Source organism: Dysidea avara, chromosome 7 (assembly GCF_963678975.1).
Source record: "Dysidea avara chromosome 7, odDysAvar1.4, whole genome shotgun sequence".
In the NCBI taxonomy this organism is placed as follows: Eukaryota; Metazoa; Porifera; class Demospongiae; order Dictyoceratida; family Dysideidae; genus Dysidea; species Dysidea avara.
Window position 1 is genome coordinate 11024665 of NC_089278.1, and position 10233 is coordinate 11034897.

Genomic DNA, 10233 nt, shown 5'->3' on the forward strand with positions numbered 1-10233 from the left:
AACACAAACAGCATGGTGCAGTGGATAAAATGTAATCGAAACAACTGATTTGTGAATCCACCTTCATTACCTTGGCTGTCTGAAATTTCTGGAGCCATATACCCATGTCTTACTGCAGGCAGGCAGGCAGGCAGGCAGGCAGGCAGGCAGGCAGGCAGGCAGGCAGGCAGGCAGGCAGGCAGGCAGGCAGGCAGGCAGGCAGGCAGGCAGGCAGGCAGGCAGGCAGGCAGGCAGGCAGGCAGGCAGGCAGGCAGGCAGGCAGGCAGGCAGGCAGGCAGGCAGGCAGGCAGGCAGGCAGGCAGGCAGGCAGGCAGGCAGGCAGGCAGGCAGGCAGGCAGGCAGGCAGGCAGGCAGGCAGGCAGGCAGGCAGGCAGGCAGGCAGGCAGGCAGGCAGGCAGGCAGGCAGGCAGGCAGGCAGGCAGGCAGGCAGGCAGGCAGGCAGGCAGCAAAGGAACTGTTTCAATTATTAATTTACATCTGCTACCGCATGCTTGTAATGTTGTGCCACATACTCTTTTTTAAGTTTGCATGGAATGAACATAGCTGAAAACAAAGCACAATGGCCATTTCACTATTTCAGTAATTGATCGTTAGGCCCCCATTCAGAGGTCCAGATAAAATGTCACTAAATGGACTTTGTTTCCTACACTATGTAGGGGAGATTTAGTACAAGGCATTAAATCTTTCCTACATACATGTGGAACTGGGCATTAAGATAATATATTATTGTTCTCCCCAAGTATATATAAAGCCAGGCACTAAATCTTCCCTACAGTAGCATAGAACAGATTTAATGCTGGGCACACTACATGTTCCCTACAGTACTATACACAGAATGCTGTTCAAAGGAATACTAAATATTCCCATACTACTGTAGGTGATGAATAGTTCAGTCACTAATCATTTAGTGAACCACACGTAAGCATAAAATGTTGATCTTTGGGAGATAATAAGGTCTTTAAAATCCACTCAATGATCTGCTAGCAGGTTCTTAAAATGGGCTAACAGGCATTGAAAATATTACTTTCGATCATTTATTTGCTACATGTATGCTCTCCCAAGCACATTAGCCTGCAGTGGGCGAAGTCACCCAAGCCAACACAAGTTTAATAACAAATCCATTCATTTCATGCCTAAAGCAATTTGATTATGGGAGGTACAGTTTAACATTGTAAATATGTTTGTCATGATGAACAGAGAAGTCCAGTAATATCATGGAAATTCTCTTTGGCGCCCATTTGTTTTCTAGAGTGTTCAAAGTGTGTTTCGTCTATAACTAAACTTTAGATCTGTGGACTTTACCAAAGACCTAGATAAGTAAGCTTCCTTGTAGAAAGGTTATTTTGTGTTATCCTGCATTGTGGGTGTGGTCCATATGGCATGCGCGAAACCATGCCTGGTCTTTATACTGCTGTTGCACAATAAATACCTAATATCCAATAACTTGTGACAACTCAATGCCATCACAGTCGGTTTCCCATATAGCTAGCTTGTTGACATGATTAACTTCACTATAGCATCCGACTTTAGGAAGAAGATTCCTTCAGCTAGGTTAAAATTAAAGTTAGGAAGACCTGTTGAGTCATTACTGTAAACACACTTTTAGACAAATGCTTTGAAGGATTACCGGTTTTTTGCTTCCATACACTGCACATGTTCCGTGAGAGATTGTTGGGTCAGACAACATGAGCTACAAGGTTTGCTGACAATGGAGCCTAAGATGATAATTGAATACAAAGCACAGTGGTCCTCAGCTATGCTACTCACCCATACAATGTGTTGTGAGTTTAGTTTTTCTATTTGAAGGTACCACTAGTATCATACAATATGATAGTGTTCCCCAAAAATAAACGGTGCCTGCCAAAATGCAGCCTTTAAAATTTACACTAAAATATCACAAACAACAAAAATTAACATTTACAGAATAGACTTGGTGTATCTAACATGAAATCCAGCATTAAAATCTTTAAAAATATGTACAAAAGTCCAAATATTGAAATTGTTAACTTCATAGTAATCAATGTTAATAAGCAGGTACATAATCAAACTCTATGTTTATGTTGCAAAATGCTATGATAAAGAAAAGAGTTTGGACAGTTAACCAGATGTAGTCCGGCAACCAAATCCACTTTTTTGTCACAGCCTTGTCTTGGTGTCCGTAGCAGGTTTTTATTGTGAATTTAGCTTCTCAATACCATGTATTTAAAGAAATTTCTTACTGGACCTCCATCAGCATTGAGCATTTTGCATACTTGCAAAATATAATTAAACCGAATTATGTATATTAATCCTATTTTTAAGTGTTTAGGTGTCTGTTAATTATCAATTTTTTGGTACTTCCTGATGATGTCATCACTTAAATTTGACCATACCCACTTGATTGGAAGGTCCCTATCAGTAAGCTGAGCCAAGTTCATGAGAATGCATGCTTGACTAATAAATCCGGTTGGTGAATGATATACAATCAAAGCTTAGCCAAGTAAGATGAATATTATGTATGTGCTTGTATTTTTAGTTGCTATAAACAGAAGACATCATGTTCTATTTAAAGCACATTAAATACCATGTACAGTAGTTAGTTTATAAGACAAAGGGGCCAGCATGGCTTGAGATCTTGTACAAAACAGTATACTTGCGCATGGCAACTTATTGTTGAAACCTCGTTTTAGATAAAATTGCCATGGAGGGGGAGTGCTATTTTGATTGGAAGTTTAAATGCAATGATTCCTTACGAAGTAAAGGACTCATTAAGGCCAAGCGAATTCCAAACATTATTAGGTGTAGTCAGCTATACCAGGATAACATACATGAGAAACTGCAGCCTCAGTTTGATAGTAATTCAGGTCTCATCCTTCAAGCCCACAAGGTATGCATAGAAAAGTACCTTCATCCTAAAGAAGTTCAAAAGGCTGTGAAACGCCATGCTGGTGATGCAGATGTGAGTATACCTGCCCCCCAAAAAAGCAAAACAGTCTGAGGTCCCCAAATTTAACTTTCAGCAGTACTGTATTTACTGTGGAGAAGAATTCTAGTTAAAAAGGATCCAAAAAATCCTTCAAGATGAAGGCCAGCTTATATCTGCACACAATTTGTAAGAATGGGACATAAACAGTCATTGAAGCAAGAAATCCTCGAGAAATGTGATGAATGAAATGATGAATGGGCATCTCAAGTTAGAGTCAGGGTATGCGGAGCTGTTAGTGATTTACATGCTGCTGATGCACGCTATCACAAAAGCTGTTGTGCGACTTTTATGTCTCCAGCTTTTATGTCTCCAAATTCCACAAGTGCTGCTCTAAGGGTGGAACAAGAGGGCCATGAAAATAAATCATTGCAGGTCATCATAAGTGTATTAAATGAAGACCAGTCAAAAATCTGGAATTCAGTTGAAGTGCACACTTTATATGTAGATAATGGAGGAAGTGACCTTTCTCACCGTTTGCTTGTAACTAGACTTTAGGAGTACTTTAGTGATAACCTTATAGCACTATCTTATCCAGGAATAGCTACTATTTTGGCATTTTGAAGTGATGCAGCCAAGGCTCTACGCATCATTCCAGATGAAGATGATGGTGACATATATATTGCAGTTACCAAGTTGAAGAAAAAGATCTGTCAAGAAGTGAACCGCATTAGTGTTGATAAAAACAGCTATAAAGCAAATCTTGATTATAACGATACACCAGAGCTTATTAGTAACACTCTCCTTAATTTACTTTCCAGTTTGTCACCAAAATTAGACCACACTCTACCAGCTATGCTCATAGGTAACATCATTACATCTGTATAAAAAACCATCCACTCAACTGCAGATCGGCCTGGCTGTACTTTTGCGGGACTCCAAGGAATTGGTGAAGACAAATAATGATTTTGAAGTGACTTGTACCTATGATGATCTTCAACTACTTGAAGATCTATCAATTTTAAGAGAGTGAAAGACCAAATTTATTCAAAGAGCTCGCAAAGAAGAAGCCAAAGGAAGAATTTCGGCTGACAGGGAAGGTCTTCGCAAGAAGTTGGAGATGTGTATCAATCCACTGGACCCAGAACAGCACCCATAGACCATCATCAATGTGATGAATGGAATGATTGGTCCATCTTCTGTAAATGTTGATGAAGCAATTGATATTGGAACAAGACAAATGGAGGAGTTTGAAAGAAAACTTCCTGATGGTTTTTATGACAGTATCCCGATGAAAGTTGAAACAATGGCAGTGACAAAGAAGTCAGTCAAAGTGGCAGACAGCAAGGTGTACAATACAGAGCTGATTTATTCCAGAGTGATAGGACTTCAGGCCAGTTCACGAGATATTAACATAAGTGAAGTTATATCATGTGAGCTGTCACCTGTACCAACTGCACTATTTAATGACTCTGGAGAGATGCAAACTTCTAAATAGAGTTGAAAAACCTGACTAAGGTGGAAGTTCAGCTAGATATCCAACACCAGAAGCAACCTGCACTGTAATTGATGGTTGTGCACTCCTCTGGATTCCTCAGTAGCCATCGTCCACCTCTACACAAAAGCCAATAGTAATAGATTTTGTAAAGAAGTTCAAGCATCATGTCCAGGAGAAGTTGAAGGCTAGTGACATATATTTAGTCTTTGCCAGATATGAAAATTTCAGTACAAAGTCTTCGACCAGAACCTCCAGAATGGCAGAAGGATGTAAAGTATTTCAGCTAAGTCTCACATCACCCTTGCCCTCTCAAAAAGTGACTCTGACAATCACACAAAACAAAATGCAGTTGATAGATATCATATGCAAAGATCTTAAGAGTGATACATATTTTCAGAAGAATACAGAAAAGCACAAGCTCATGATAACTGGCCAAGAGAAGAGTCCCATTGAAATCAGTTGTGGTGTGGTTATACAAAGACATGATATTGTAACTACTCATGAAGAAGCTGATAATATCATTGTCCAGCAAGTCATACAGGTTGCAGTTAATGAGCAGAAGCATGTGACTATTCTTGCAGATGATACAGATGTGTATACCCTCCTACTTCATCATTACTTGCAACAAGGCTTACAATCACCAATGGTGATGGCATCACCTATTAAAGAGAGAAAGGTAATTGATATACAAGCTACTGTGGAGAAACATCATGATATAATTCCATCAATATTGGCTGGTCATGCTCTGTCTGGCTGTGACACTGTGGCAGCATGCTATGGAGTAGGGAAAGGAAAATGTAGAAAGTACTGAGTTGTGGCTGTGGATAAGATCGGCAACATTCAAGCAGACTGGTCTGATGTGACAGCACAAGCAACAAAATTCACAGCTGAATGTTGTGGACAGCCAATGGCTACATCCATGTCAGAAGCAAAAGTTAGTGTGTGGACTGCTCAAATTGGGAAGCCTGGAGTAACACGTGTTCTCAAGCTTGCCTTGCTGCCACCAACTACTGAAGTATTCACCGAGAATGTCAGGAGAGCTCATTTACAAACCTTTCTTTGGAAGAATGCACTGCAATTTGATCTTCAGAAGTTGGAGCTCACAGACTATGGGTGGTTGAAAGAACAGAGTACGAAGTCATTGCAGCCAACTACAGTACCGTCAGACACTCTCCTAGCTCCTAGTAAGATCTTGCAGATGATCAGGTGTACCCGCTCAAGCAAAACCCTATGCAACTCTTCAAGATGTGGATGTAACCATGCGAAACTAGCATGCACAATGTACTGAGCTTGCCAGACTTCAACTGCATGTTACAATGAACAAACAGTAACATAACAGTGATAGCATTGCCATTTTGTGTGAATCAATTCTTATAATTCACTTTTTAAAGACTATTTCATTGCAATTGTTTCAATTAATGAAGTCCATTTTGTTATCTAAAATTGCTCAATGCTGACAGATGTCCAGTAAACTTACCCTTGATATTGGTGGCCTTAACAAACATAATCCACCAAAAAACCTACAATGGACATCAAAACAAGGTTAAGTCTACCAGCTGCCGGACTAATGGAAGAATAACACAAGGCAGAGTCTAGTCATGTAAATTATATTTCAGAAGGCTCAGTCTCACACATGAAATAAACAGTTTTAGCTGATATTATCCCAGGGAACTGAAACATCAGAGCTCCAGTATATACAATGTATAATTTCATAATTATACATACACCAAACTTACATAACTACAGGGTAAAGTAGTTAATTAATAGTCCAGCCATGACAATCAAAGCAATCTGTTAGAAAATGTATTAATTGAGTCTGATTCAATGATTTGCTGGGGCAAAATTGTTCCAATCACGAGTGGTCTTGGGCTAATCTGGTAACAAGTTGTTGATAACCATATGCATGGCACGATATAGTGGAGAGAGTGATAATAGCAGACGTAATTCAAATGGACGTACCTATCATTACAAAATGTCACCTCTCTCAATACCGAGGGGTCCTTCACTCTAAATCTCATCAACGAAATTTCAAAATTTCAACTCTGAGCATGCAAATTTCCACCCTTCCAAATACATTTCCGTACATATTTACTCACATTTCTGACCTTTCGACTCCTGTCAAAGCAGCAAACAAAGCAGTTTAGTTGGTTAGGGAACTAGAGTTGAATGGTTTGTCGGCAGAAATGCCTCATAAAGTTTTAATAACTCCACAAACAGTACCCAATGTGCTCGGCAGGTCGTAATGGATGAGTGGTTTGAACCATGTCATGCTGTAACAAGCCTGCTGGCATACGAACTGAACTAATTTACCTTAGAAAAGATTCACTAAAGTACAATTACGTAGCTAGGTTGAGTGAAAAACGGCTCAGCTTTTACATAAATACAACCATCATTTGCAGTTGAAAATTTCATGCTAAATTTCTACATTTCCGTCAAAATTTCTGATTAAATTTCCAAATTTCCGAAATAAGTTTCACATTTCTGAAAAATTTCTAACCACCATCGACAATATTTCTAGAAGAGAAGGATCCCTTGCTCAATACCCCTCTGTACAGAGTCACTAAACTGTCACCACTATTTATACACTTTGGCATAAATGCAGATAGGTACCATTGTACTGCTGCTTTTCATAGCACTGTATTTCATCAGTAATTAATACCATAGATTTTTGAGAGAGGGAGAATAGAAAACTATCACAATATTTGTTGTGACAATCAGCCTTACGCCATTCTTTATCACAAACTAGTACCACAAAATGGTTTATTGTACTCTCTGGTAATGCTTACTCGTGTATCTAGACACTCCATCAACTATCTGCTACCTGGTCGAGTTTTATTCCCGTGTGCACTCCTCACCTACAGCAGCCCATGAACTTGTGGCACACCTTACAATCAACAGGAGTGCAATTGGATAATTCTTGACAGATCTAACCCTTCACTGATGAATGCCATACACCCTAGAACGTGTTAAAACATTGATGATAAAGTCATCTGGCCATTAAGACTGAAAGTGGCAAAACGTGTTCAACTTCAAAACGATTTATGTCCTTTGAAGTGCAAATTTGTAGCATGGCTTACTCCTTGATAACAATGATTAGATGGCTCTGCTTCGAGATACGAAGTCGCTTTGTGCTACCATACACCCCGCAGTAAACAACTTTTTTCAACAAACGTTTATAAGAGAGTTTACAAGAGGTGTAAATGGAACTGTAGGTGAGGAGTGCGCCCGTAAAAAATAGTTTTTCTACCCCCCCTCATCTATAAGGCCACTCCAAATAAATTCTCTGTTTCCCGTCCACCACCCACATCTGGTTACTGTCAGCTTAAAACTTCCATTACTCCGTTTTCTTCCATTTTTTCCAGTTATTCTTGCATACAGTAAAAGCCATCTCGAAACGGTGTCAGCTCACATGTCAGCAGTGCTATCAAGATGGCACAAACTTCACGTTTGTTATTTTTGCAACTTAAAAAGGAAGGAACAAGCTTAAGTATGCTTTTATGCAGTTATGGTTGCACCAGACAAACAATAGCTTGAAAACCTGCCAATCTTAACAATGGAAATGGACCACCCGCCTGCCCGCCCGCATGCAAATATGCTTGAGTTCAGGACGGGAAACAGAGAAATTATTTGGAATACGCCTAATCTATGTTAATACCATGGCTTCATGCCGAACACACCGTAATAAAGAGTGATAGGCACAGTAACTGAATAGGCGTCGGAACCGGGGGGGGCAGGCCCTAACACTATTTTCAAAAACATGTTTTGGCCCCCCACTCTTTGGGGCAAGTAGTAGTAGCCAATCAGCCAAAGTTATATATACACACCTCCATACGAGAAGCCATACAATCATCACGCAAAAGCACTCTGGGGTGTGGCATAACCAGTCCACCGCAACTGTCAAGCCATTCATTGTATGATTAAATAACACAAAAGCGCCTGTAATTTTATTTCTGATATGCTTGCACGTGATATCTGTTGTTCAAATATTTCCTGGATCCCGTGCAGTGAGAAGTTTAAACAGTAGGAAGAGTGTCATATCTGTGGCATTATATGATGTGGGAAAGTTTAACTCGAATTGAGGGTGGTAACAGATCTAAGTCTAAGAGGGCAGTCACACTGTAGTACGCGAGTGTATGGGAGTTGCTGACCACCGACGATTAAGACTTTGTGGTGAAGTTGATTTATCAAACAAACAAGGATGTTGAAACTCAAAGTGGCCAACCAAGAACGCAGTGTGGCATTCACATGATCTTCACTCAGTTTGGGAACACCTGCTAGAGCAGACATCCCAGCTTGTGCATCAAGCACATGCAGTAGGTGTAGAGGAGCATAGCGGCAGGATAGGGAGTGAAGAGATATAGCTAGGTCTAGGGTTATTAGCTAGTGATAACGCACCCCACAACACCTTTATATAAACGCACGTATGAATTGGGTACAGAGAAGCCGTACCATGTGTATTAATCAGTTTATGGTTGACTGGTTATGACTATCTTTGCCCCCCCCACCTGTGAAAATCGTTCCTATGCCTTTGAGTAACTGGATAGGCAATGTACAAAACGAGAGAGAACCCTAATTAATAAAGTCGATAATAAACCTTATCGCACAACAATATGGTATTAATATTGTGATGCAAGTACATTATGCGCAGCAAAATATGTTAGTTGTGCACTGGATTGTGCGAAGAAGCTACACTTATAAGATTAATTTGAATTTTATTTTAAACTCCTATATTCGGTATAGCCGTTCTTCCAACTTAATAAAAGTTTCTTCGTTAACAAAGACACTTAGGTCGGGGCAATGATTAGAAGTGAGGTATAACATGTGGCTTTATAAAAGTCGTGTGACTGTTGATAGATATTAGCAGTCTACAATCTGTGATGATACATACATAGCAAATTGCTTACCTAACGAAGCAATCAGTTTTCACGTTATACACCCAAAGTCTACACTCTACAAACTACGCAGTCGATAAACTATCGTGTTGTAACACCATTTCACATTCTTCTAACAAGGAGGGGGTTTACAAGGTAGGTGTATTTCCTACGGATAATTAGACAACGTGGCGGTCTGCGCCCCCCAAAACAAATTATATGCATCTCTTCCGTATCGCGATTCATTCATGGCACGTTGCGCACGAAGCAGAGGTCCCACTAGGGTCATCAGACCATACTTCAATTTTATGAATCCTCCATAGTCCAAGGTAGGTATGGTCATTATCTATGGGTATATTTTGCGTGAGGGTAAGGTAAGGGCGGGCGTTTCCGGACAAAGTTTGTACATGTATTAGAAAATTATTTTTTCTCCTCAATGGAAGAACGGATTCTAACATGCTTGGTGCCGAATTGTAGCCAATGAAATAGGCTATCAGTGGTATAAATTGTGAGTGGTAAAGTGTAGGGTACTAGGAGAAAGAACGGTCTAAACTTGCAATTTGAGAAAATGCTAAAAATTTATGTGGCTGGGGTTTCCGGACACCAGTAAAAGTAGGCGTACCTGGCATTGCTATGGTAATTGCTGCACTCCACTGAGTGCCATGGCCCAGTAGAGACTGATAGCGTTCTGTTTGGTTGGTTGCTTTGTTTATGGCAGCGATTTTGTTTGCAGCAGAATTGTGTTATGCTGCTTCGGATCTTGCAGATGTCTTGCAACGCTTTCAAAGATGCGACATTTGATCTACTGCCTGGAAATCTGTACCAGCCCTTACCTGAACACAGAAACAGCATAGCTACTGTCCCAGCGGATCCTTGCTGCAGGCTTCTCCGGGCTGCTGGTTGTGTTGATTGCGCATTCAAGTTGACACGACGCAGGTAATGGGCTTGGAATCCAGTTGTAC

General features: G+C 40.4%; 1 protein-coding gene across 1 annotated transcript in view; it reads right to left on the bottom strand.

Moving 5' to 3' along the window:
* The window catches only part of LOC136260568 (USP6 N-terminal-like protein), a 97074-nt gene extending 87628 nt beyond the window's left edge, over positions 1 to 9446 (bottom strand). The window contains exon 1 of the mRNA XM_066054360.1: positions 9305 to 9446. The gene's annotated coding sequence lies outside the window, so the exon portion shown is untranslated. The remainder of the gene's footprint in view (positions 1 to 9304) is intronic.
* Positions 9447 to 10233: the final 787 nt, after the last annotated feature.